The 27,745-nt window shown below is 28.5% G+C and overlaps 1 long non-coding RNA gene across 1 annotated transcript; it reads left to right on the top strand.

Moving 5' to 3' along the window:
- Window positions 1–2,768: 2,768 nt before the first annotated feature.
- On the top strand, window positions 2,769–26,524 carry LOC128553240 (uncharacterized). The gene is made up of 5 exons (XR_008369295.1): window positions 2,769–2,906; window positions 5,515–5,659; window positions 23,651–23,801; window positions 24,612–24,838; window positions 26,377–26,524. It is a non-coding gene; the product is annotated as an uncharacterized LOC128553240 (long non-coding RNA).
- The last annotated feature ends 1,221 nt before the right edge of the window (window positions 26,525–27,745 follow it).

A 27,745-nucleotide genomic window follows, 5' to 3' on the forward strand; every position in this document is an offset into this window, starting at 1 on the left:
ACTTTCCCTAAGAGAAATGTAGCGCAATATAAATCTCGGTATTAAATGCTCATAGAAAATTGTCTTAATCCTCAAAAGCAAAGAACTTGACTTGCGTATCGTCAATTTCCAGCGGAAGCGTCTACTTCCATTTGATTAATCGATTTAGCATTGTCCCATACAGTTCACGCGTAATTCGCTGAAGGTCACTTTTGCGTAGAAAGGCATTTTTTTTTAATTCTGTAATTACAATATTTTAACAGCGAACTTCTCTTGGGTGATTTCTATTGTATAAGTAATATCACTTCAAATCCATGTTCCAGCTGATATCGCAAATCTTACCACTGCTTTCTTTTTGTTAACAAAGGACTACTTTCTTCATGCGAATTTGGCGGTTCAAATCTAAACGCTTTCATCGAGTGTCTCCGGATTTAGCCTAACTAAAACAAGTGTCTCTGACGAGACCCTTGCTTAAAACAATAACGGTTGTGCGTCCCACCTGATATCAAGGTTTCATCAAAAAAGTGTGTTTGTTTCAGTAAATATAGCTCTAGTCAGTAGAATTTCATTGGAAATCCTAAGGGTACATTAAAACCGAATGTGTGCCTGGATCCGGAAATTATATCCTAAAGAATATGAAATTCGGTTTATGTCTGTAACAAACAGATAATGCATGTGATAACTTTTATTCTGGTAATATCCGTCATCCTAAATCGTTCTAATTTCAATGTAAAGGGCGGTAATTTACCGACTTATTACCTTTCAGGAGGGATTGCAGATACTATGATGTGTTATGATTTTATCAAGATTTTATTCTTTTAAGTAGTTTCTTATCATTTATTTGACTAGAAAAAAAATAATGTATATATTTGACAAAAAGCTGTTTGATATAAATATGCAAGTGGTGTGACATTTAACGGTACCGCAGTGTTGTCAAATAGTATGTCGACGTGACGCCAATGTAAAATAATCTTAGATTAAAATCTTAACCTCCGTTATATATCATGTAAATTTTTGTATGCTTATATCTTTCAATGTCATAACTTATCTAATGTACTCATACAACTTTGTAGTTTAATATTCGACCTACCTAGGATACGATAAGAACATTTTATTTGACATTTTACACAGGCAAGTCATCAATTGAATGCTATTCAAATGCAGAGTCAAGCACTTTCATACTCATTCAGTGAGAAACTTTTAGGGGTACATGTTGATAACCATCTAAACTGGAAGTATCAGGTTGAACAAACCATGAAAAAATGCAATACATATTTATATCTTCTCTTACGAATAAAATCTTTCCCAAACTTACACTCCCGGAAGCTATTTTTCAATGCCTAAATATTTTGCCACATCTTGATTATTGCTGCACAATATGGGGAAACTGCAATGACGAGCTTTTAGAGACTGTTTTGAAATTCCAAAAACGTGCTGCAAGAAATATTCTTGACAAAAACTTTGATGCCCCATCTGCTGAATTATTTACACAATTGAAATGGATGACTTTTTCTGACCGAATTAAATACAAAAAAAGCAATCCTAGTTTATAAATCGATTCATGATCAATGTCCAAATTACCTTACTTCAAAATTTACTCAGAAGCAAACATCTGATGGTGAACTTAGATCTAGAGAAAATGATGAACTAGTAGTACCTATGCCAAAAAAGGAATTTTTTCGCAAAACTTTGCATTATCTGGAATAATATACCTAAACACATACGTTCTTCAGACACCCTGGGGAAATTTAAAAGATCATACCTTCAGTGGCAATACTCTGACAGTACAAGTCATATTTGCAAATAAATGTCAGGAAATACTGTCTCCACCAGAACAGAACAGAACAGAACAGAACATGACTTTATTAACTCAAGTTACCTATGCAACACGTGAGTATACAGACAAAAGTAAATTATTACAAATTTTCACATGACATGGTGTTTCTATAAAAGTAAGCATGCTAACATTATTTCTGTTTCATTAAAACATTATAAAGAGTGACTATAAGAACAGAGAGAAGAGTTGATGATTGTACTTCAATAGATAGTGGGACAGGAGGTGCCCATCTCTCTCCATTTTCATTGTTAATAGTTACTCCAATTATTAAATATAGTGTCCTTTATTGTATATAATCTTGCCTTCTCATATTATTTTTCTGATAACATATAACTTCATGTGTTTTATTTTGTCATAATTTTATTTATGTTTGTATATAGCCATGTATATGTGGACCATATTGTAAATTGGCTTAGCAAATATGTTATCCACTATAAATAAAGTCGTTATTATTATTATTTTATTTATTTTACCGAGCTTAACAGCCTAGTTAATATAAATCAGTTAACATCAATAGATAATCATATTTGTCTACTAATGGTGAAGCAAGTTTTTTGTTTACAGAAGAAAATATTAGAAGTTTCAGAAATTTATTTATTATAAATTATTATTATAATGAATTTCGGCAAAACATGTTGTTGTTGTTTGTTTATTTGCTTTTTTGTTGTTGTTTTTTTAATTTGTTAACTAATGCAGTTCGATATAAATATATGAAGCAAAACAAAACTGGTATATTCATAGCTTCATGACATCTCTTATCAGTTATAATCAATAATTCAGCCTTGTCAAATTTCCTTTTCATTTATTTTGAATATAAGGTTTCTGACTTTGAACACAACAAATGAACAATATACATGACTAATCGACGATATTTTTACACACAATTGTGCATGTAAAAAGGCTATAAATAAATTATTATGATTGATAAATATATGCATACTTCAACTGCGAAATTAAGATTTTCAGTATCACTAAAACGAAAGAGGATTAAAACGAAAGAGGAAGAAAATTAAACCCTCCGCACAGATAAAGTAGACTTACATTTACCAACCTCGAAACAAATTTGGACAAACGGAATGTAAACACAATGGTTAGTAGTGTTTCCATTTTATTATGAAATTATTTTGCTTTGCAAAGGGTTCTACTTAGATTCTATAATTCTGACCTGAAACAAGTTAGAGAATAAATAACTATTTTAAAACCGAAAGCGAAAGTAGACTTTTGTATTATGAAGTCGGAGATAATTACAAAAACTTAATAAATCTTTCATTATAGCAAATTTACTGCATAATATGTAAGTAACATTGGTAAGATGTATTACAGATATACGTGTGTAATTTCAGAAAAAAAGCGTCATATCTTAAGTGTGTAAGGCCATTAATACATGTATACGTTTGTATTTCATCATTAATACCTTAATCGGATTGTTAAAATTGTGAATTAATATACACTAAATGTGGTGGGGTGTTAGCGTTGTCGTTGTAATATTTATATATATATATATTGATACACTGCTGTTCTTAATTTTATCATTTTGCAACATGAAACTTGAGTTTTCAAATGATTAATAGGATCATTGACTGATAAGATATTTTGTTGGGGTTAACGTCACACTGACAACATTTAGGTCATATATATGACAACTTTCCAGCTACTGATGGTTAGGAAGATCCCCAAGTGTCCCTCTGGGCATTTTTTCAGACATGGTAGACACCTTGAAAGAACAACTGACCTTCCGCAGCAAACTAGTGTTAAAAATCTACACTTGAAGGCAAGTGATTTAAGTCAACTACCTTAACTACTCGGTCACGGAGGCATCCAAGTGCCCCCGAAGATAATAAGACAGGTTAAAATTCCGTCAATAAATGTATGTCAGAGACACATGTTGTGATCATTGTAATATCAGGTCATATCTGCGAGAAAATGTTTACCTCCCGTCCAACTAAAGTGAAAGCGGATACTATGTTTGGCTTCTTATTAAGCAAAACCTTCTTTCTTGGAAGATCCTGTATGGGTAGGAGACACTTTAGAGCATAATTACCATAAATCTTCAGTGCCTGGCCATGGACCGGGATTCAAGCCCGGAACCGCAGGATTGACAATTAAGCTTGTTACCGCTAGACTGCCAGTCACTGATGTTCATGTTTCTATTACAAAGCTTCGGATTTTCCCTTTCATGGCAGGGCTTTTACAGTCAACTGTTATTGTTTGACTGTTGACTATGTCTTTTCAATATCAACGGCGAAATTAGATCGGGATAGAATGAGTGATTGTCGTAAGTATAAAATTAGATTTGAACTTGCAGCTTGTTGGATGGTGGGTGAAAAAAAGTGTTTTAAGTGCCTTGCAAATTTGGCATAATCAATGTATGACATAAATAACTTATATTTTCTGATCAACAATATTTCAAATAATGACATCAATAGTGTGTGAAAAAAAAAAAGTCTTCTCATTTCTTTTATTGAATCTACCGTTGGTTCCGAACGTTGAGAGCAACCAGTTTGATTGTTCACGTCTACAACAGAGATATTTGACAGTTTCTGCTTCACTTTTCCAGATTTTATTATGAAATTTTACGTCGGTTTAATAAAAATTAAATACCTTTATAGCAGCACTCTGTTTTTAAAGTATATTTCTCGCTTAAAGATATTTTTAAAAGTTACACTACAGATGATGAAACTAAACCGGAATTCGCCATTGTTTATCATACAAACCACTCGACGGCTTTGATTATAAGCACGGTTCAGAGTTCATATGCGCAGGAATAATACCACGGTGTTAGCCTCAGTGGTTCTAAATATCTGAATGATGAACCGTGGTAAGTTAGACGTCAAACCACAAGAAAGCCTTTTCTGTATTAATTCTGAAATGCTCATTGAAATTTTTTGATAAAATTATGCTGGACTTCATTTATCCGAGTAGTAATGAACCGGACACCATTTGGCATCATAATGCTCCTCTTGCGGTCAGCGTGTCAACCGTACCTTATCGCAGAATATACATAGCTTGACCTTTTTCTTTTTTAACTAGAAATCAAATCAAGCCATGCTAAAATATTTGACTTTAAATGTCCAGACGTAATTTCTGTTTATTCCCTCCGCCATGATTTAAGATTTAAAAATGGCTGAAAAGACGTATTTAACACCTGAAGTGCACATTAGCTGTCAATATTAGGTCCGTAGGCTCGTGCTGACAAATAAAAATAAGAAACTGAAGGCTCTTTAAAGCTTGCCTTTCAATTTTTGTCTTACATTCGCCTTTAAGATAACTTCGTCATCTAATATAATTCTTATATATAGCTATAGTATAACGTCAAATCTATAAAAAATAACAAATAAGTGGAATCATTTTCGTAAACGTGATGTTTGTTGATTAGTTCAAAAACAAAAAAGTTCCTATTATCACCCTTTTAGATTTTTATTATTATATACAATATCAAAATTTTCATCAAGTATCGAAGAAAATTGAGGAAAACCTTTTTTTACAGAAAGGAGGTTCAAACAGTAGGTCATTTCATTAAACCAGCAGGCTTCACAAATATGCTCAGCATTGTTTTCACTATACCGCCATTAACGTGAAATTGATTAAATTAAGACACCTGAAATGACGGACAAATTTACCTTTTTACGCTTTAATATGGCTTAAATTTAATTGATATACCATAGATATAGCAAGATATGAAACTTTTATACTTACAGGCAGCGTCTTTCGCATTACTGGTTGCGGCGATTGATTTTGGGACTACATATTCTGGTTGGGGATTTTCGTTCAGACATGAGTTTGAAAGTGAACCTACAAAGGTGTTTACGAAGAACTGGATTGGTAGTCAGCTGTCCCAAAAAGGTTATCCATTCAAAATTCTTCTCGTTGTTATTTTAACTTTTATCTCCCTTTTGTACAGACATTTATATCCTGGTGCAGTTACTAGTATCTGGATAAGTTCATTGCAGTCGAAAATGGACAACATTCCCTAACAAACAACAATGGATATACAACAGGCACGTTTATGTATGAGTTTATGTCTAACGCGGTCCGTAAGTAAGACTGGAATTGCATGTTAAGCTGGTACAATGTAATTAAGTTTCTATCGCAATCCGCGAGCAACCAGACATTGCATATGTATGCAAGGTCATTTATATTTCAGTTTCTAACGCGGTTCGCAGGTATGCCGGATTCTGTATGTTAAGCTGGTGCGTTTGTTTGCTATATTTCTAACGCGATCTGCAAGAAAATAGGATACTTTTCTAACATGAACATTATATTTCATGTCTGACGCTGTTGCCAGTAAGCCATACATTTTATGTTAAGCTGGTCCATTTTAATTGAATTTGAAACGGGGTCCACAGGTAGGCTTGGCTACATATCAAGCGGGTTTCTTTGTAATCATGTTTGTGATGCGATCCGCAACTTAGCCAGACCTGCTTGTGAAGCTGGTCTATTCGTAATAAAGTTTGAAAACGCGGTGCGCACGTAGGCTGGAAACTTCAAGTCAAGCCGGTCCATTCGTAATAAATTTCTAACGCGGTCCGCACGTAAGCCAGACACTGGATATCGATCTGGTCCATCGTAATCAGTTTGTAACGCGGTCCACAAGTAAGCCGGATACCGCACGTTAATCTAGTCAATTCGTAATTAAGTTTCTTATGCGGTCCGCATGTAAGCTGGATACTAAATATTAAGATGTTCCATTCGTTATTAAGTTTCTAATATGGTCCGCAAGTAAGCTGGACCCTGCATTAGTAGTAAAGTAATTGTTTGTGCGAAGTCAATCTAACCCCATTTGACCTTTTAAACCCTTGGTCCAACCGACCAATGCCGGCCAATTTAAAATCCACAGGTTTAAACCCAATTAAAGTTTTTAAAGTTAAATTTAAATACATATGGATATAGATGAGTTTACAGAATAAAATATATTGTTTGAAAGAAAGAAGATTACTGATAATATAAACCCCCTTTATGTTATAACAAAAAATGGGAGAAAAATGATAAAAGTTTACCTGTTCATCTTGTGGAAAGGATAAAATCAAAGTTTGTTAAAAGAAACAGGGGGTAATTTAGATATTCCAAAGCATGTTACCTTTTTTAAACCTAAGAAAGGTTTAACACTTCCAGGATATAATATTGTGGGCCAGGAAATCCCCTAGATAATGGACCCCCTGTCATGAACTGGATGCAGTATGTATGGACCATGATTTATGCTATGACAGTGATGTAAAAAAGGGTACATGTGATAAGCAATGCTTTCCAATTTAAATAAAACTAAATCAAAAACATTTGGAAAAAAGATTGAAAAACTTTAGTTGTGAAACCTATAATTAAAACGAAATACACACTTGGTCTCGGACAAAAACAAAGTCAAAAAACGGGAAAAGGGGTAAGTATACCCCCGGAATCACTGGAGCGATGAATTAGCAGAAGAATTACCCCAAACCAATTAAAAGAAATTTAGGAACGAAGAGTGATAGTTAATGATATTGATGATACTTGGTCAAACTGATTTAGTCGACATGCAAGCTTTTCAAAATATAATAAAGGAGTAAAGTACTTGTTAACCGTTATTGATATATTTTGTAAATATGCTTGGTTATTCCATTAAGAATAAAACTGGAGAATCTGTTACTGAAGCTTTGAAAAATAATTTTAGAAGGGCGATTTCCAGTAAATTTTTGGGTAGATGAAGGAAAGAATTTTATAATAAAAAGTTTGAATCATTTTTGAATAAAAATAAAATTAATATGTTATCATACATTTAATGAAGGAAAGGCGTAGTAATAGAAAAATTTAATAGAAGTTTAAAAAGAATAATGTGGAAATATTTTACAGCAAAATACTTATACTTTTTTAGATAATTTGCAGGATATGGTCGATAAATATAACAAAACAAAATATTCTAGTATAAAAATGACACCAACCGAAAACCATAAAAAACTAAAATAAAGGTACTGTTTACTTAATTTATATGGTGAAATTTTAAAAATATCAAAGAGCAAGCAACAATTTAAAATTGGGGATCGAGTTCGTTTAAGCAAACTTAAAAGACATTTTGAAAAAGGATATACACCAATTGGACAGAGGAAATATTTATAATTTATAAATTAATAATACAAATCCCAGAACATACACTATTAAAGATTTAAAAGATGAAATAATTCAAGGTTCATTTTATGAACAAGAAATTTTCCTACTACACAAGAAGTTTTAGAATAGAAAAAGTTATTAGACGAGACTTAAGAAAAAACAAGCTTTAGTAAAATGGAAAGGGATATAGTGAAAAATTTAATAGTTGGGTACCATTTAGCGATCTTGAAAAAATTTAATTTAGAAATAAAAAGTTTAATTATATAAAAGAGCAATAAAAATCTAATTTCTAATAATAAGGAAAAAAACAATAGATCAATTAATTATTCACTTAACTAAACTAGCTGCTGCTTACAGAAAAAGTTTATAAATTTGTGGGAGAGTAAGTACTGGGTTATTATTACAGCAGTGTCTTTGGTTGCTCAGCTGCATTAGCACTTGTTCCAGCTATTCCTGTATTTTTAGTAGTTGCTGTGTGTTCCATCAGTAATTTCCATATTTACTAACAGACTAAAACTTGACATAAAAAATTTATTTTAAAAACACATCATCACAAAATAAAACAACTTTTAACAAAGCACGGATTGGAAAAGTAAAAAAAGAAGATCCAAATAAAGTTATTCAGGATATTTTTACAATACTATAAAAATGCAGAAAGAAAAAATTATTCAACACCCTTGAAATGCACATGAAGGAATTTAAACTTAACGGGTATAAAGTAAAAAGAAGAAGAGTTGTATTAACTTTTAATTAAAGATTTTTTCTATAAGTATTTTATATAAAAAGAAAAAATTATTTTAAAAATTTTTGCATAAAAAAAAAAGTACTTTTTTAGAAATTTTTAAAGAAAATTTCCCTTTAATTTTAAAATAATTCCAAAACCAATTCACGAATGCAAAATGTTATGGACCACGGCAACCGGGGGGTTTCCAGCTTCGCAATTTAAAATTTCAAAAACCCCTTTTTTGAATTTTGCTCCCAAAGGGAACCTTCCAAATTTTTAAATTTCCTTTTAAATTAACAACTTTAAACACCCATAAAAAATTTATCTTCTGCTAAACAGTTTGATGGTTTTTCTGTTTTTGGGAACTTTGTTTTTTAAAACAAACAAAAACTTTTTTTTTACAAAAAAAAACATCAAAAAGGGGGTTATAAATGACCCCGAGGGGGCAGTATACAATCTTTTCTTAACTGTTTCATATTAAAAAACCTAGGGGAAAAAACCCCCAAAAATTAAAGGGATTTGTTTATTTTAAAACCGACCCAGAAATTTTTTTTTTAAAAGACTTAAAAAAAGAAACAGAAGGGAAAAAAACAAATTTGGTTTTAGTTTAAATTTAAAAACCTACACAAAACATGAAAAGGGTTTAAACAAATTTTTCAAAAAGGGGTTTTAAAAATTTTTTAACAGGGGGATAAAAAATTTTAAAAAAAAAGATTTTAAAATCTTATTCAAAAATATAGAAAATATAAAAAAATTTTCCCCAAATCAAAATAATTTCTTTGGGTTTTTTTTAAAAAGTTTTTTTTTCTATAAGTATATTTATAAAATTTGGTTAATAAAAGGTTAATAAAATGATTATCCCAAAAAAAAATTACACTTTGGGAAAAATTTAATAACCAAATAAAATTAAAAAGAAAGGGTTTTAAAAGAAGAAATTTATTAATCAAAATTTGATCAAATATTACGATAATATAAAAATCAGGGTTATTATAAATTAAAAAATGTTATAGATCCCTTATCTTCGTAAAAAATTTTAAATTTAAATGGGCGTGGTTGCCCTTTAACGGAAAGAAGAAAATGAAAAGTTTTAAGGATTGCCCCAAACCAAAAAATTTATCGAAACAATCCAAAAAAAATTATTGAAACCCGACTGTGATACAATAAGAAAAAATAATAAAACACTTACAAAGCTTTCTAAAAAATTTGGAATTAATGCGGGGGGTTTAAATTTAAAAAATGTTGTGAAGGGAAAAAACCGGGGAAAATTTTGGAAACCCAAAATTAAGGGAAAAAAGTTAAAAATTTTAAATTTTTTATTTCTTTTTAAAGATAAAAAAAAATTTTTATTTTTTTTTAAAATTTTTTTTTAATTATTTTTTTAATTATTTTTTTAATCCTTTTTTGCTTGAGTTTTTTTTCTAAATAAAATATATGTTTTAAAGGGGAAAAGATCTACAAAACAATATTTTAAAAAATTTGGGAAATTTAAAATTCATATAACAAGATCCAAAAAATAAAAATTTTTTAACAAAAAAGACCCCTATGAAATTTTTAAATTCTAAATTAAAAAATTTTTTAAAAGGGTATTTTTTTTAAAGGTTTTTTTAAAAAAACTTTTAAAAAAAAATTTGGAAAAAAAACTGATAAATAAAAAATTAATTTATTTTCAATCAAAGGCTTTAAAAAATTTTTAACAAAAACGAAAAAAAATTTAAACAACTTTTGATAAATAAAAAATTAAATTTGGGTTTAATTGGTTTTCTAAGGGAAGTGGGGGAAAAAGCCCGGGTTGTTGCTCATTATAAAAAAATTAAGTAATCCATTCTGCTTCAAGTTTTTAAATTTTTAAACCAAAACCTTACAAATTAAAGGAAAGGTTTTAATAAAATAAAATGATGTTTTAAAAATTTTTTTTAGAGGGTGTCATTTAGTTTAAAAAAATTTCCCCTGTAACAAGCTTCTGAAAGATTTTAAAAATTAAAAAAACATTTTAAACGTTCTTGTTTTTCGGGAAATTTAAAAATTTCCTGTTACTTTAAAATAAAAATATAAAATAGAAATTTTTAAAATTTGAAATAAAATTTAATTTATATTTGGATAGAAGAAAAAAAAAGTTTTTACCAGGGGAAACTTTTAAAAAAAAATTTCAATACAAGAACACGGGACATTTTTCAATTCTAAGGATAAAATAAATAAAAAGGAAATGAAAAAAAAAACTTTAAAAACTGAAAGCCTCAAAAAATGTAGTCCAACTTTTAGGGTTTGGATAAAAGACTTTAAATAATTAAGGAATAAAAAACAAAAATACAAACAAAAACATTTTTGATTTTGCCTGCAAAAATTTCCCTAAAGAAAGAAATTAAATAAACATACCAAATTGTTTAGCTATTTTTGGTATCCAAGGTTTTAAAAAGCCAAAAAAAGGGAAGAAAAGGGTAAATTAAAAAACAAAAAGGGTTTAAGCTTTAATTTTTGGTTTTTATGTTGGATTTTAAAATTTTTTTTCTAAAAAAGTTTTTTTGGTTTTTTCCATCAACTAAAATCTTCATTTAAAAACCCAAAACAAAATCTATGTTTGGGGTTCCGGTTATGGTTTTTTTTGGGTTATGCGATAAATAAAAAAACCAAACCCAGTTTAAAAGGGTCCTAATGCAGTTTATAATTTATTAAAAAAAGGGCTAGGAAGGGGAAATTTTTGTAAAGAAAAAATTTAAAAAGAATTTAACAAAGATTTAGAAGTTAAAAAAATAAAAGTGAATTTAAAAAAAAAAATTTTTGTAAATTCTGTAAAAAATATTTAAAGGTAAAAGTGCCCGGACTGATCATTTGCCCAAAAACCCAGGAAAATTTAAAGGGAAGTGCTCACTCAGAATGAAATTATTTTTTTTAAAAACTAACACATAAAATTCCTTTTTATTTTTATTTTAAAAGGGGTTTAATAAGGTCATTTTTTTAGGGCAAAAAATTAAAAATTTAAAAAAGAAATTTAATTTTATTCCTAAAAATTAAAAAAGGGAAATATGGCATTCAAAATTTCTGACGGGGCCCTTTATTGATTCATTCCAGTTGATTTTCCTAAATCAGGGGATAACCTAGTACAAAATTTTCCAAAATTTTAAATATTTATCTCAAGAATTTGTTTGGGTAAAACATTAATGATTAAAAAAAAAAAAGGGTTTTACCAAGATTACGGGATTCATTTAAAAATTAAAAGAAAAAAAATTTTCCCTCTAAAAAAATTTTTTATTAAATTTTAAATAAACTAATTTTTCTGTTTTTTTAATTAAAACTTGCTAAAAATGTTTGGAAAAAATTTTAAAATAAAACAATGGGAAATATGGGGGTTTTAAAATTTTTTTTAAAAACTGAGGGATTACTTTTACGTGAAATTCGAAAATTTTAAAAAAACCATGTTAAAGACTAAAAATTAGACCCTTTTTTTTATTTTAGTATTCCGGGTTTATTTTGGGAGGCAATGTTAAAAATACTAAATTTAATTTTAGATTTTTTAAACATATGAAATTACTTTTTTTAAAAAAGGGACTGAGAAAAAGGAAAATTAAAATTCAAACAGAACGGGGAAAAGCAAACAATAAATATATAAAATTAAAAATTAAAAGAAAAAGCAAATACATTTTTAAACCCGGGACCCAAATAACCTTTAAACTTGGGGTTTAAGTGTCCCCTTTTACCCTCGGGAAACTTTAAAAATTTTATCCAAAAAACTTTTTAAAAATTATTCAAAAGGAAAAACTAATTTTAATTTTTTTTAAAATTTTAAACTGAATAAAAAAAAATTTTACATAAAACCCCAATAAATTTTTCCTTTAGCCCCTAAAAAATTTAAAAAATCCCAGAATTTTTTATTTTCCATTAAAAAAAAAATTTTAAAACAAAATTTAAAAATTAGGAAAAAAAATTTAAAGAATTTGGGGTTTCCCAAAATTTAATGAAAAAACAAAATTTATGTATTTCATTTTAAAAATCTTTGAACTAAAATACCAATTAGGTTTAAAAGAAACAAAAATACAAAAAATTTTTAAAACTTTAAACAAAGTCCTTTTTAAAAAAATTTATTAAATTTAATACCCCAAAAAAGATCTAAAGCAAAAAATTCTTTTAAAAAAATTTTTTTTAATTAAGGAACTTTCGTATTGGGTAAAAAGATGGAAATTTACGAAAGAATTAAAAAAAAATTTAAAACCATTTAAACCTTTTTTTAAAATATATAGCAAAACCTTCATTGTTAGTTCAACGATGTTTAACAAAATTTGTTTGGAAATTCAAAAAAAAAAAAGTTTTTTTATTAAACGACCTTTTTAAATTTTGGGAATGTGCTTTTTTAGATTTATAAAAAAATTTTTAAAAGTATATTTTCATTATAATTACTTTGGGAAAAGTACGGGGGAAATTTGAAAAATTATTATTCACTAAAACGTTTCATTAGGGTTTTATAAAATTAAAACCAAAGTTTCTAGGAGTGTTTATAAGGACAAAGTTTTATTTGATAATAGTGATTATAAATTTTAATTAAAAATTTTTTGGTTTCGACAATAAAAAAAAAGAAATTTGGAAAATTAAAGATAAAAGCTCCCCCTTCCCAGGGGTTGAATTTGTCGGTTTAAAAAGGGGTAAAATTATTCAATTTATTAAAAACGAAGAAAATTATTATAAAAGGGAAAGGGAATTTAAAAAAAACTTGTTTTAAGAAAAAATAGTTCTTAAAATTTTTACAAAGATCTTTTTTTTAATTAAACCCCCAAAACCTAATCACACCTTTAAATTTTATTCGTTCTGATAACATAACCCTTTCCCAGTTATGTTAAATTTAAAACATTTTTTATCATGTTAACGATAAAAAAATTTTTTCCCGGGTTAATTTATTGATACATTAGCTTACTCAAAATTTATAAAAACCAAAAATTTTGGTTAACGGAATATTCGAAAATTTTAAAAATTTAAAATTTAAAAACACACCCATTTTAAATTCATTTGCAGAATTAATAAAATGGGTTTCTTTTTTTTCTTTTATTTTTTACTTGATAACTTGAAAAATTTACCTTTCTTTTTTTTTTAAATTTGTTTTTTTTAGCTTCCCCTTTATCAATTTTAAATTGGGCACAACAAAAATTTTTTAAAGTGCTTTTTTGTTTTATTCCCACAAAAATTCCCAAACCCTAACCAAACCGGGACTGGCTTTTTACATTTTTCCCTTATTAAAATTCCACCATCAGTACGGGGTAAACTTTTTAAAAACAATGGGGTTTTTTTAGAAATTTTCCCTTTTTTCAAAAAAAATTTTTTTTTTCTTTTTTTTTATTTTTTCTTTTATTTTTTTGAATTTTCCCCATTAATTTAATTTTCCATTTTAAATTTCATTTAAAATAAATGCCCTTTTTTTTTTAAAATAATTTAATTTTTTTGTTCATTTTCTCTTTGATTAAATTTTTAGTATTTTTTTCAAAAAAACAACAACGGTATTTTTAATTTTTTAAACTTTTTAATGAAAAATAAAAAATTAATATCCCCCAAAGCATACTTGTTTTGTTTTGATATTGAACATTTTGTTTTACTTTTGGTATTACTTTTTACTTCTTTTGGTGGGGGAAAAAGCCCAAAAAGGGATAAAAGGGTAAATTATTTAAGTAAAAAACCCCAAAGGGTTTCCAGGACCAACAGATTTTTTTCCAAATTTAAAATTTCCCAACAAAAAACCCTTTTTTTTTTTAAATTTTTAAATAAATTATTTCACTAAATACACCCCAAATTTTTTTTTTTTTAAATTTGGGTTTTTACCCTTTGGGTTCAATTTCAATTTTAATATTGGTTTTTTTAAAATTTTTTTTTTTTTTACTATGGGAATTTTCGTCTGGGGGTCCCTTTGAGAATCAATCTGTACCCTTTTCCCCCAATTAAAAAAAGATTTTAATAAAAGGGAATCCTAATACCCGCCAACATACCAAAAACCCCACCGTCTTGTTTTTTTTTGTTGTTAATTTAATCACTCCAGATCCTCCCTTATTTGCTTTCTTGTTTGGGTTTTAAATATGGTGATATAAATTTTTCTCTTATCATTACTACTGAAATCAAAACCATTTCCAATTTTTTTACTAACACCAAACTCCCTAGCCCTGAAAAAGCCCAAATCCCTAAAGGCAATTTTTTGGAGCTTTTTTTGGGGAAAAGGAAAAATTTGGGGTTTTCCTAAAAACCACTAAGCCCCTAAAACCCAAACCATTTTGACCTTTGGACGGGACATTTGTTTTTTGAAATTGTAATTTCTAATCCCTTCTTATTGCAAAAATTTTTTTTAATTAAAATTAATTTGGTTTTTTTTTAAAAGTAAAGGAAGTTTCCATGAATTTTCTTTTTTTAAATTCTAAAATATGGGGAAAATTTCTTTTATTATAACTTGTGCAAAATTTTTTTCTTTTGCCCCATCGAAAGGGGTTAAATTTTTATTTTCAAAAAAATTTTAAATGTCTTAAATTTTAAATTTATTTTTAAATTTTAAATTAAAAACAAAAACAATTTCATTCCAATATATTTATTTCAACTTTTTTTCCTCTTATAAAAAATTTGCGTAAACACGAATATTACCTGCTGGTGGAATTTTTAAATTTTACTTTTAAAGGGAATTTTTTTTAGGGTAAATCTGTATTCCCTTCCTTTTTATAACCAATTTTTAAATTTGAATAAATAAAAAATTTTCAAAAAAATTTTGGGATCTTTTTAAAGAACTTCCAGTATTTTGGGTTTTTTTTTTATAAAAAATTTTAAATTTCACACATATATTCTTGTATATTTGGTGTATTCTTTTTCGGGATAAAAACCCCTTTAACCAACTTAAAGACGACAGGAGCTCAAATGAAATTTTTTCTTTTGCGGCATTAACTTTAAATGAACAAATAAATGGGGGTTATTTTGTTGTAATTTACTTTTGTCAGGTTTTTTAAAAATAAACAAATACATTTTTGTTTTTTTGGTTACACCGGGTTTTAATTCAAAAGGGTTATATTTTTTTGTTTTGTACCCCACTTGATTCCTCATCTTTTCCCAAAGGGAATGACCATCTTGTTTTTTTTAAATCTTTAAAGTATAATTAAAAAACCCCAAAATTTCCTTTGGGAAAATTAAACGGGAACCCAAAAATTTAAATTTTTTTTTAAAATTTCCCTCAACCCCCATAAAGTAGCATTACTCAAAAAATTAATTAAACACATCTGCCAGCTGCAGTTTTTTAAATTTGATTTGGGAGGTAAAATATTAGTTTCAAAACCCTAAAAAAAAAAAAGGGAATAATTATTTAATGGAACTTAGCATTTACCTCTTATTATTTTGGGGATTAATGCCCTTTCTAATAGCGAAACCACAATTAAATCCAGTTTGGGCCTTTCCCAAATTTCCCACCCCAGCAGTAGTATCAAATAAATAAACTCATTTGTTCCGTTTTTTTTTTGCATAACCCTCAGTTAGTTCAACCAAACTTTTTACATTTATTACTTTGAAAAAATTTAAATTACAATCATAAAAAATTTTTTTTCCTTTGTTTAACCACTAACGATCAAAATTTAAAGAAGCTGCATTATTAATTTAAAACATTTGATTACTCTCCAACCCACCATAATTATTTCCATTCCCAAATTTATTTTTCTTTTAAAAATTTCTTCAAAAAAAGCCCTTTAAACCCAAACAAAAAATTTTAACTTCAAACATTAATTGTAAAGTTTATATCCTTTTTTTTTGTTTTAACATTATTTCCCAGGGCAATATTAAAGCTTTTAAACAATTAATTGGATTTAAATTTATATTTTTTCCCCAATATTCCCCTTTTTTTCTAAACATGTATATTTTTTAAATTATTTTTTTTTTATTCTATTTTTAATTTTTGTTTTATTTTTAAAAAATTAATTGTTAAACGTTTTTTTTTTGAACTGAAATTCCAGCACGAGCTAAAGTCCCAATCCCGACAATATTTTATTTTTTCCAAAAAATATCCTCCCCATTTTTATTTTTATTTTTTATTCTTTTCCTTTTTTTTCCTTGGGAATTAAAATTAAACCCAAATTTCTGGGGCAGGGTTTTTTTAATTTTTCAACAATTTAACTGCAGTTAATTTCCAACTTCCCGTTCCAACCTTTTTTTTTTTCCCCTTTCCCGCTGTTTCCCCAAAACTTTTTTTTCCCCTGTGGGTAATTGGGAAAATGGGAACTTCCGCTTGAAAGCAATTTCGTTAAAGTGTCAAAGATACCTGTTCCGGGATGATTTCTTCTCCTTGAGCCTTTAACAAAAAAAAATATTCCTTTATTTTTTTTATAAACTTTTTTGTACATTATATTAAAAATAAATTTTAATAAAAATTTTAAAAAATAAAGTTTTAATTAAAATTTTTTTTAAAATTAGTGTAAAAAATTTTTCAACCCTTTAAATTTAAAAATTTAAATTTTTCTACCAAAAAACATCGTAACATATTTCTAAATTTAAATTTTTAAATATTTATTAATTTTTAGAATACCAACCTTTGTGGTTCCTTTTTTTAAAGGATAAGCTCTTGGTTTAAATTTTGCCGTACTTAAACAAAGATAAATCACGGGAAATTTCCACCAAAAATGAATTAACAATAAGATCACAAAGAATGTAAAAAATTTTAACCACAGAGTTAGTTTTAAAATTTTGGTTTTAGTTCCCCATTCAGTTTTGTCAAATTTTTTTTTTTCAAATCCAAGCAATGTATGAAAATTTGGGTAATTTTCCAAAACCAACTTAAAAAATTTTCTGTAATTGAAATCAAAAACTTAAAACTACTTAAATCAAATTCCCAAAATTTTTGGGGCAATTTTTGTTTATCAAATCCCCTAAAAACACCATTATTTATTAAATTTTCCCCCAATTAATTATTAATATCTTGTGTAACTTTTAAGAACCTTTTTTTTAAAAAATGAAAAATTTTTTCCCTTCTTTCCATTATGTAACGAATTTTTTTATTGTCATATTCAACACAAATATTATGCCAAGAGTAGGTTCCCTAGGTTAAAAAAATCCAAACCAACAACAAATTTTTTTTTTATCTAAAATTTAAAAAACGACTAAATCTATTGTAAAATCACCCCGGGTTTTTTTTTTTTTACTTTAAAATGTTTTAGAATTAATTTCTATTTTTGTTCCCCTTTAATTAAATTTTCAAAAAATCTTTTTAAATTTAAAAAATAAATTCAAGAAAAATAATTTTTAAAATAACTTTCAGTTGTTCCCCGGTAAAGAGAATTTATTTTTTTAAAAGTTTTTTCAATTATTCAAAAAACCTTCATTTTTTTTTCTTCATTTTATTTCCAGCATTAAATTTAACCACAAAATTTAAATCCAAGTCATTAACCAATTCTTTTTGGGTTACATGGACAAACGTCATAAAAAATTGTCCCCCAATTTTTTTTAATTTTTATAGATCTTTTTTTTGATAGGTTTTTTTCCGACTTTTCTGTTAATTTTTTTTAAATATTTTTATTTAAAAGAATTGAAAAGCTTTTTCTTATTGTTATATCTTTTTTTTAAAACAAATCAATTTAAAACATTTATTTTTACCCTTTGTTTAATTACTTCTTTTCCAGGGATTCTAAACCTTTTGCAAATTTAAATTTTTTTGGGGCCCAAAAAATTTTTTTTAAGTTTAAAAATTTAAAAAACCCTAATTTTCCATTTTGGGGAAAAATTTATATGGGGTTTTGAGGTTTTTTTTTCCTTTTCCCCTAAATTAGGGCAAATTAAAAGTAAATTTTTCAAACCTTTTTAGTAAATTTTAAACCCGGTTTTGTTTTGGGTTTTTGTTTTTAAATTTTTTTGGTTTTTTCCCCGTTTATATGAAACTTTTTCCCTTTAAAATTTTCTAGCTATTTAACCGTTTAGCTTCACAATATTTGTAGTAAAAATTACCTATTGTATTTTGGACTGGGGCTTCATATATTTTTTTTTAGGATTAAAATTTATCTGCAAAAAAAAAACAAACATTTTAAAACGGTTTTGGAAAATCCCCCTTTTTTTTAAAACATCAGTATCCAAAAACCCGCCCTTCAAATCTTTTTTCATGTATTTTTTTTCCCCCCATTTTTTTAAAAATTCCCCCAAAAGGTCTTCACTTCAGGGACTCTGAATTGGTAATTTTTTCTTGGGAAAAGCTGGAAAAAAAAAACCCCGGGATGTTTTTATGTCTTTCATTTCAATCACCTAATAACGCTAATTTTTGTTTTTATTCCAGGGAATGCTTTTAACTGACTTTATAATTTTTTTTTTTTTTGACCCTTTTTAATTTTTTTTTTGTAATTTTGGGGTTTTTTAAATTTCCCGATTAAAATATCCCATTTGTACTTTTCTTTTTTTTTCCTCATTTTTTCTTCTCTAAGATTTCTCACTTTTTCCCAACTAATTTTTTTTCTTATTATCCCCTTTTTTTTTTAATTTTTTTATTGCATTTTAAAATAATTTTTAAGGGAAAAAGTAAATAATTTAAAATAATGTAAGAAATGTAAGATATTGTAAAATAATGTAAAATAATATAAATGGAAAAATTTAAAAAAATGATACAAAAAATGATAAATCCAAAACTTTTTAAAAAATTTTTTTCCTTTTTAAAAGCCCAATTTTAGGTTTTTGAATGTTTAAAATTTTGGAAACGCAGGGTCTGGAAAAAAAAAAAAACCTTATTTCATAAACTTCAAAAAAACCCTTATAATTTTGAAAATTATACTTTTTTCCCAAAAACCTAAAAACAATCAAAAAAACAAGTTTTAAATTTAAAAACCCTTTTAAAACCAAATTTCAAAAAAGTTTTAAAATTTAAACCAAATGAAAAACTTGAATATTCACTGATCCCCACCAAATTGAACCTGGGGGAACCCTTTAATCAAAAAACAAAAAAGATAAAAATTTATGATTTTTGGGGGAGGGAAATAAAAAGGTTTAAAAGAAATAAGAAATACCTTTTTTCAGACGGGCCCCAAAAAACTGTTGTGTTATTTATTTAAAATCAGTCTTAATAAAACCCAAAGGATATTCCGGGTTAACTGTTCACATTATAATTTTTTTTTTTAAAATCCGGGTTTAAAAGGGAAAAAAATAGGGTTTGGGTGAAAAAAAATATAGATCGTGATACTTTTGGGTAAAAGCAAAAAAATCAAAAATGGAAATTTTTATATAGGGGCAAACCAAGGAATTTTTTTTAAAAAAAAAAATTTAAAATGGAAATTTTTAATAATATATTGGGGTTTTTAAAACGTAAAAACAAAATTTTTGAACCCCCGACCAAATATAAATTAAAAAGGGTTAAAATTTTATATTTGATTTAAGGGGATTTTGCCCACAAAAAAACAATTCAAAAAAAAAACTTTTTTAAAAAAAAAAGGAAAAATCGTATCTTCACAGAAAAAAGGGGGAAATTTATAACACAATGAATAGAGCATTAGAAAATGGGGGGTAATGAAATAATCCCCCCTAGGGGAAAACCAAAAAACCCCCCATGCAGTTCCAAGACGGTTTTTGTAAAAAAAATTTAAAGGGAATAGATGAATATAAACTTGAAGAATCAAAAAAAATAAAACAAACACTAAAAAGAAAAAGTAAAGAAAATTTTTAAAATTAACAAAAGATTTTAAAAAGAAATTTATTATTAATAATCCCAAATTTCAAGGTAAAAATTTAAAAAAGAAAGAAAACTAAGGTTTTATTCTATTAAAAACTTGAAGAAAATCTGTTTTTTAAAAGATGACAACCAAAAAAAAAGTTTTTTGAGTTAAATTTTAAAAATTTTCACCCCAATTTAAAAATTAAAAAATAGTAGTTAAACTTTAAAAAAAATAAAAGCCAGATTGGTAAGAAAAAAGTTACAAAAAAGGGAAACTTTTGAAATCAGAAAAGAAAAAAATAAACTAAATACGGAAAAATGAAAAAAGCAAAAATTTTATTGAAAATTTAATTTTAAATAAAAAATTTTCCCGAATATTTAAAAAAGTTTTTGGGAAAAACAGCTTCAAAAAGAGGGGATGAAACAGACCGCTTAAGAAAACCCAAAAAGAAATTAATTTTAAAAAATAGGACTTTTTAAAAAACTTTTTGTTGGTTAGGAGGGGTTTAAAACCGTTTAATTTTTTAAAAATGCAACTTAAATTTATACAAAATTTTCAAATTTATATTTAAAAATTTAAATTTTAAAGTTGAAAAACAAAAAATGAACGACTTTTTTTGGGGAAAATTTTTGTTTCCCGGGTTTAATTAAGGGTTTTTTAGAAACAAATTTTTCAAATTTTTTTAATTTACTTGAAAATTTAGAAACAAATTTTTTAAAAGTTTTAAAAATTGATCAAAATCCAAAATTTAAAAAACAAGATTTTGTAAACTTTTAAAGGGGGTTTTTAAAAAAAGATTTTTTAAAAAAATTTAAAATAAATTTTTAATTTAAAGTTAAAATTTAAAAAAATTTTTTTTTTTGGATCCGGTTGGGAAAAATCATAAACAAGGGAAAATCACTGCTAAAAACAATAATTTTTGTAAAAAAAAGAAAAGCTAATGCGGGAAAATTTTTCCCCAATCCCCAAAAATTAAAAGTTAAAAAATTTTTCTTAAAAAAAGAAACAAAAATTAAAACAAAAAATTTTTCGGGGTTCTTTCTTTGGGGGAAGGTTGGGGCCCCCAAAAAAGACTTGGTGTTCTGAAATTTAATTTTTCCCAATTTTTTTAAAAAAAAAATGGGAAATTTTTTTTTGAAACTTTGAAGGAATTGGGCGAAGGGTTTCACTTTTAAAAATTTTTTAAAACTTATGTTAGGGAAAAAGGTTTTAAGTTGTGGTTGGGGGATATATTAACAAGAAAAAAAAACCCTCGGTTTTTTAAAAGGGTTTAAAATTAAACCGAATTTTGGGGAGATAAATTAAAATTTTATTAAAACAAACCCGTTTTTTAAAAATTTTTTCACAATTTTGATTTTTGGGGTGGGGGGTTTTTTTAAAATTTAAAAAATGGTGTTTTGTTTAAGAATTTTTTTAGGGGCCAGGCCCCTAGGGAAAATATAAAAGGATTAAAAAGTATAATTTTTTTTAAAAATTGGGTTTGGTTTTTTAAATTTTGGTTATTGGGGGGTTTTGGGAAAAAGAAAATTTTAAAGTAGGTTTGAGAATGTTTTATAATTTATTTTTAAGAAAAAATTAAAAATTTTTTAAAACAAAGGGGGCAGGATTTGTTTTTTCCCCAAGGGGGATTGGATTGATTAAAGTTTGTTTTAAAATTTAGGGGTTTTTTATTAATGGTGAAAAAAGGAATTTTTTTTTTTTTTTTATTGGGGGGGGTTGGGGGTTAAAAATTTTTGGGAAAAAAAATTGGGGGTTTTAAAGGGGTTTTTTTTATTTTGTTTTTAAAAAGGGTTAAAATTTATTTTTATTGATTTAAAAGAAGTAAAAAGGGGTTTTAATTAAAGTTGTATTTTTTAAATTGGGGGGAAATTTCGGTTTGATTAAAATTTTTTGGGGGTTTTAGGGTTTTAAAAAAAAAAAAGCCGGGGTTTTTACCTTTTTTTAAAAAACCCGACGGCCCCGGTTTAAATTTTTTACGGGGCCCCCGACGCCGGGGGGAACCCTTTGTCTTTTCCCAAAAGCCTCATCTTTTAAACGGGGGGGGGGGGGGGGGGCCATACAGCCGTTTTTTTCCCAAATCATCAAACCCGCCCCGGTTTTCAGCCCGTTTTTCCCTTTAAAACCCCCTTGTTTTTGCTCCCAAACCTTCAAACTAAGACAAAAAAAATAAGGGAATTTAGTGCATTAAAAACATTTAAAAGAAAAATCTTTAGTGCACACCTTTAATGTCAAAAAACAGCAGGCCCGAACCCCTTAACAGACAAGGGGGATCCATTCACAAACCCCTACTCAAACACCTTTAAAAAACAAAAACGTTTTGACTTTTCCCGGAAATAAGCATAAAAAAACTCGGCCCAATGAATAAAAGTTGAAACCGGGGTTTTATAAGTGTTTATTTTTTATTATAAAGTGGTTTGGGTTTTTAAATTTTTCTTTAATTTTTTTTTTATGGTTTTTTAATTTTTTTCAATACCCCTTTTTTTTTTTAAAAATAACAAATCCCAAAGAATTTTATTTTTCCAAAATTTAAATTTAAAAAAATTTGATGAATTCAATTTCAAAGGGGGAAAATTACTTGTTTTTTTAATAAAAAGGGGATAATTTGTAAATAACCAAACCCTTTTTATTTTTTTATATTTTCATTTGGGGTTTTCCCGGGCCCGTTTATTTTTTGTTTTTTAAATTTTCCCTTTTTTCAAAATAATTTTTAATTTTAAATTTATTTATTTAATTTTGTGTCATTTTTTAATTCTTTAAAATTTTTTTTTATCTATGTAAAGGAAATTAAAAAAAACAAGGGAATTAAAAAAAATTATTTTAAACATAAAATAATTTTGGGCTAAATTCACCACATTAAAAAATTTTAAATTCCTTATGTTATATTTGGGGCCCAAAATTATTCCCCAAAATTTTTTATTTTGGTAGTTTTTTAAAATTTTTAAAAGGAAACTATTTTTTTAAATTTTAAAAACCTATGTTTTTCCCTTTTAAATCATTTTTTAATTTTAAAACATCTTTTTTAAATCAAGGTTTTTTTTGGGTTAAAACCCTTGGGTTTTTAAAATTTTCCGGGATTGGTCGTTGGACCAAGGGGTTAAAAAGGGCAAAAAGGGGTTTTTTTTACTTTTGCACAAACAAATTTCTTTTCTACGCATTTTACAGCGGGTCCCTTTTTTATTTCATTTCAATTGGGCCCCATTCCGAACCCCGCTGTTTAAGCTTGGGCCCTTTTTTTTTAAAAAAACTTTTATCAAAAAAAGCTAGACACTACATGTCTCAAACGAGATCAGAACGTACTCAACAAGATTTCGATGTTTACAATGTCCGTTATCTTTTCACCTTAGATTTATTATTTAAATGTAATTAAATACCTAATAAAACTATTTATATATCTGCACTTTTCATCTAATTTCCTTTTAGGGCCAACGAGCATTTTGATAGAACCTGATGGTCGGACACTTAATAGTTTCGGATTTGAAGCGGAAAATAAATACGCTGACTAGCGGCAAACCAGGAACACGAGGACTGGTATTTCTTCGAACGGTTTAAAATGAAGCTGTACGAAAACCAGGTACATACATGTAGATGAATGTTTATTTTCTTTGAACTTTTGACTGTTGTCAGTTAAATAAACACATCATATTTTCACCCTTAAAGGCACTGATCTCCAGATTTTCAATAGAAATGATCTGTCTTTAAAATTGAAGTTTGTCATATTGTGAAAATAAGAACTTGGGCTTTTGTTTCTAAACTACCTTAAAAATGCTGAATCAAGAAATAAAAACATGCACGAGTCCGGAATCTAACCCGGGCCGCCGCGGCAATAAAATTTTTCCTGCGTTCTTGACCGATACTCCAAGTACGTTGTTAACGGTCGTTAAATATTTTTTTTTAAAAAAGCTTTATAATAAAGGCAGTTTACCACCGGCGCCCTGTTAGAAATTTTGAATGGAAAATTAAAAAAAAAAATTTCTTATGTCTTTCTATAACATGTAATATGTCTTTAACTAAGTTTCAAATCCTTATTAAACATATAGCAACAATTACCTGATATTTAAAAAACATTTTTTGCTGTACGATCTGGAGGTCAGTGCTCTTAAGTGGGGTGGGGGTGAGGGGAGAGAATAAATGTCGTTGATAAAATCTGTAAGAAGATCATTAAGTTTTGAAGCATAGAACACCACCCAAGGCAACCTAATAGCAGATTTGATTTGCTGGAGTCTGTTCGTGAAAGGTAATAAAATCTACAACATCCCTCACGCCGCAAGCACCAGTTAAAGGTGAACTCTGTCATTTGGAAACATTCAATAGATTCCATTTTCCGGTACCAGATGAGTCCAAACAGTCAAATTAAACATGAATTTATGATACTTAAATTTAGAGACTTGGGAGAGGCATGATGTTGGAAGATATAAGTGGAAAGAAAAGTCTGCCAGCTAAAACAGTGTTCTCGCTGTCCATAAAGTACATGAAGGATGATGTTATGAAGACTGTACAAGATAAAACTTTGGTTGTGGCACCAAGGAAGACGAAATACATTGGGTCATTACTGTACCAGCTATCTGGAATGATGCCGCGAAGCAATTCATGAGGGAAGCTGCACAAGAGGTAAGCAAATAATCAACCATTGATTTCTTTTTTAGTGACATTGTTATGAAGAAAATATTAAAAATCATAACAATTAAGTTTTCAGTTTAACAAAAATACACAAGTGCAGGAATAAATTTTTCCTCTTTTAGACATTAACCAAAAGTAACTGTTTGTTTATGATGTAGGCTGTTTGCACAGGTCATAATATGGGGACCAAAGGGTCTTCTGTCTATGTAGTTAATGTATAAGTAAAACCTATATACCGTTTGACTGATGAATATTTTCTACTTAAGCAACGTTTGTTGCTGTTGAGGTTGCTGAAATCACATGGCAAATCTATGCTTGACACGTAGGTAGCATTTTCATAATGAAATAATAACATGACAGAATGTGTCATAGATACTCAGGTCATACACCGCCACTACAATTTGGGGGCTCATTTTTGTTCGTGACGTCACTAACGGCACAGACACTGTACTTCGCAGAGGAGCGCAGGTATCATTCGATTGACCAATAAGATTGATTACATTTATCTGAGACTGTCTTTCATTTGATTGGTAAATTGATAAAAGTATTTTACACATACATTTTTGAAAGGAAATGGAATACAGATGCCATTGTTTTTGGAAACCGGGTGCAAAATTTTTTGTTGACACATATAAAAAAAATGGCGGAAAGGACTCCTTTTACGCAGCAAGCTCTACAATGAGCATTTCCGCGGAAAATACCAAAGCATCCTACATGATCGGGGTTTCCCATCGGACAAGCAGGGCATAATTTCTGATTAGTTATAGCTAAATGCTCATGCTATGATTGTATGTGTTACTGTGCATACTGATACGGGACGTCACATTTATTGAAAACGCCGGACCATTCCACTGCGCACGCATGCTTTTCAGGCAAACAGCCGCAGTCACAAGCACAAAAACACACCTGCTAAGTTATCATCACTCCACACATTCCTTTTGCAGATTTCATTAGATGACTTACAGGGCTGAATTATTCTAAACCGTATTTGACATGAATTATCAATTCTTATATCTAAATAGGAGCAAGCATAAAATATCAAGTTTTGCTTGTGACTGATGCAGTTCTGGTCTTTAAACACACGTTTATTGTAAAAGGGAATATTACAAGAAGTGGTGGACGTAAAATCGAAAGGAAAACCGGCGAGTAAAAACTTGTTTCCCTTTTTCAAATGATCATCATTTCGCCGGCGCCGGTATATGCTGAAAATATGAGAAATTTGGCTCTGTACTGAAATTTTTTAAACAGACCTGCACGTTATTGAAACAAAGTCAATACATAGCGTTCCATGGGCATCTAATCAGGAGCGCCTGTCGTCTCGTAATAGTCGCCCACAGGAGAGTCTAAATCCGTTATACTAAAAGTGCTATAAATGGACATTTCCACGGAAAATACCAAACATATCATATATGATTGGTGTTTCCCGTCACAGATAGTGCCTAATTGCATACGTTTAACATAATTATGTGTTCGTGTAATTTAATTTGTCAATTAAGCTTTAAAGTTCTATCAATGTATTTTTATTTAAGGCTGGTATATTAAAGCATAAGTTGACTATAGCTTTGGAACCGAAGCAGCTAGTTTATACTGTCGCCATCTACCGGTCGTAAAACTCAGCAATGATAAAACTACGTTGTCTACGTTTGCAGTCGGAAAACGATACCTTTTTTTGGATGCAGGAGGCAAGTTTATTATGTCTCCCACCACACAGTGGTGTGGGAGACATACTGATTTACTCCAGTCTGTGTGTCTGTCTGTCTGTCACAAAGCTTGTCTACACTCTAAATCGAACATTTCTCATCCGATCTTCACCAAACTTCAACAAAATGTGTCTGCCAATAAGTGCTCGGCCAAGTTCGATAACTAGCTAAATCGGCCTAGGCACTTCGGAATTATGGCCCTTGATTTACCAAAAGCACTCAGATTTCTTGCGCAGTTTTACCCATAAATCGGCGCCTATACTACTAGTAGTATAGGCGTCCTTTTGGTGTCAAGAAAGCACATGCACATGTGGATTAAGTAAACCGTATATAAAGACTGACTTACTATTTAGATGATTAGGCAGTTGTGGGAGACATGTGCTTTTCCCAAACTCTAGTTTTTTATGTTATTGTTGAAACATTTAATTGTTGAAATAAATCATGTACGAAATAATGTGACTCCTTTTTAAGATCATTATGAAACATATGCCGCACGCTTAACACAGATGTTACAAAGCAAAACTTTCGAACGTGTTATCATATTGCATTACATTTTAACTGGTATAGAACAGGTTTTTATCCGAAGTAAAAATATTTATTACTTTTTTTTTTTAACTCATCTTAAATTAGGAATTACAATAAACATTGTTCTTTTTAAAACATTTGAATAATATACAAATTAGGATTAAACTAAGACTGAATTAAATGACAGACAGTGAAATAATTAATGTTCCCTTCAGATCGCAACCCCATAGCAGTGTATGTAAGAAAAGGTATACGGAAAACATATACTCAAAAATACATTCCAGCACAAAATGGCTGTTCTTGTCACTTTTCGGGGGTGTTTTAACAGGAAATAAAACGTGTGGTAACAGAGATATTCTCGCACTCACGTGCTGTTAAAATACCTTTTTCTATATTCGCGTTCCGTGGCAAAACGTAAACGCGTTACGGCCCAGAAACGGATATTTAAAAAAGTAATGACGTCAACGTGAAAAAAACAGCGAAGGCAATACCGCGCGTTTCGTGAAATTTAATGACGTTGAGGGATAATTTATTCGTTTTTTATTTTGTATGCGTTTTATGCTAGAAAAGCGTTAACGCATGTTCATTCAGTGTTACTTCTTCAGAATCCCTCGGGAAACGTTGGTAACATCGCCCTGCCGGGCTCGGGCACCAACCAATCCCTCGGGATTCA

Source organism: Mercenaria mercenaria, unplaced genomic scaffold (genome assembly GCF_021730395.1).
Source record: "Mercenaria mercenaria strain notata unplaced genomic scaffold, MADL_Memer_1 contig_3619, whole genome shotgun sequence".
Classification (NCBI taxonomy): domain Eukaryota; kingdom Metazoa; phylum Mollusca; class Bivalvia; order Venerida; family Veneridae; genus Mercenaria; species Mercenaria mercenaria.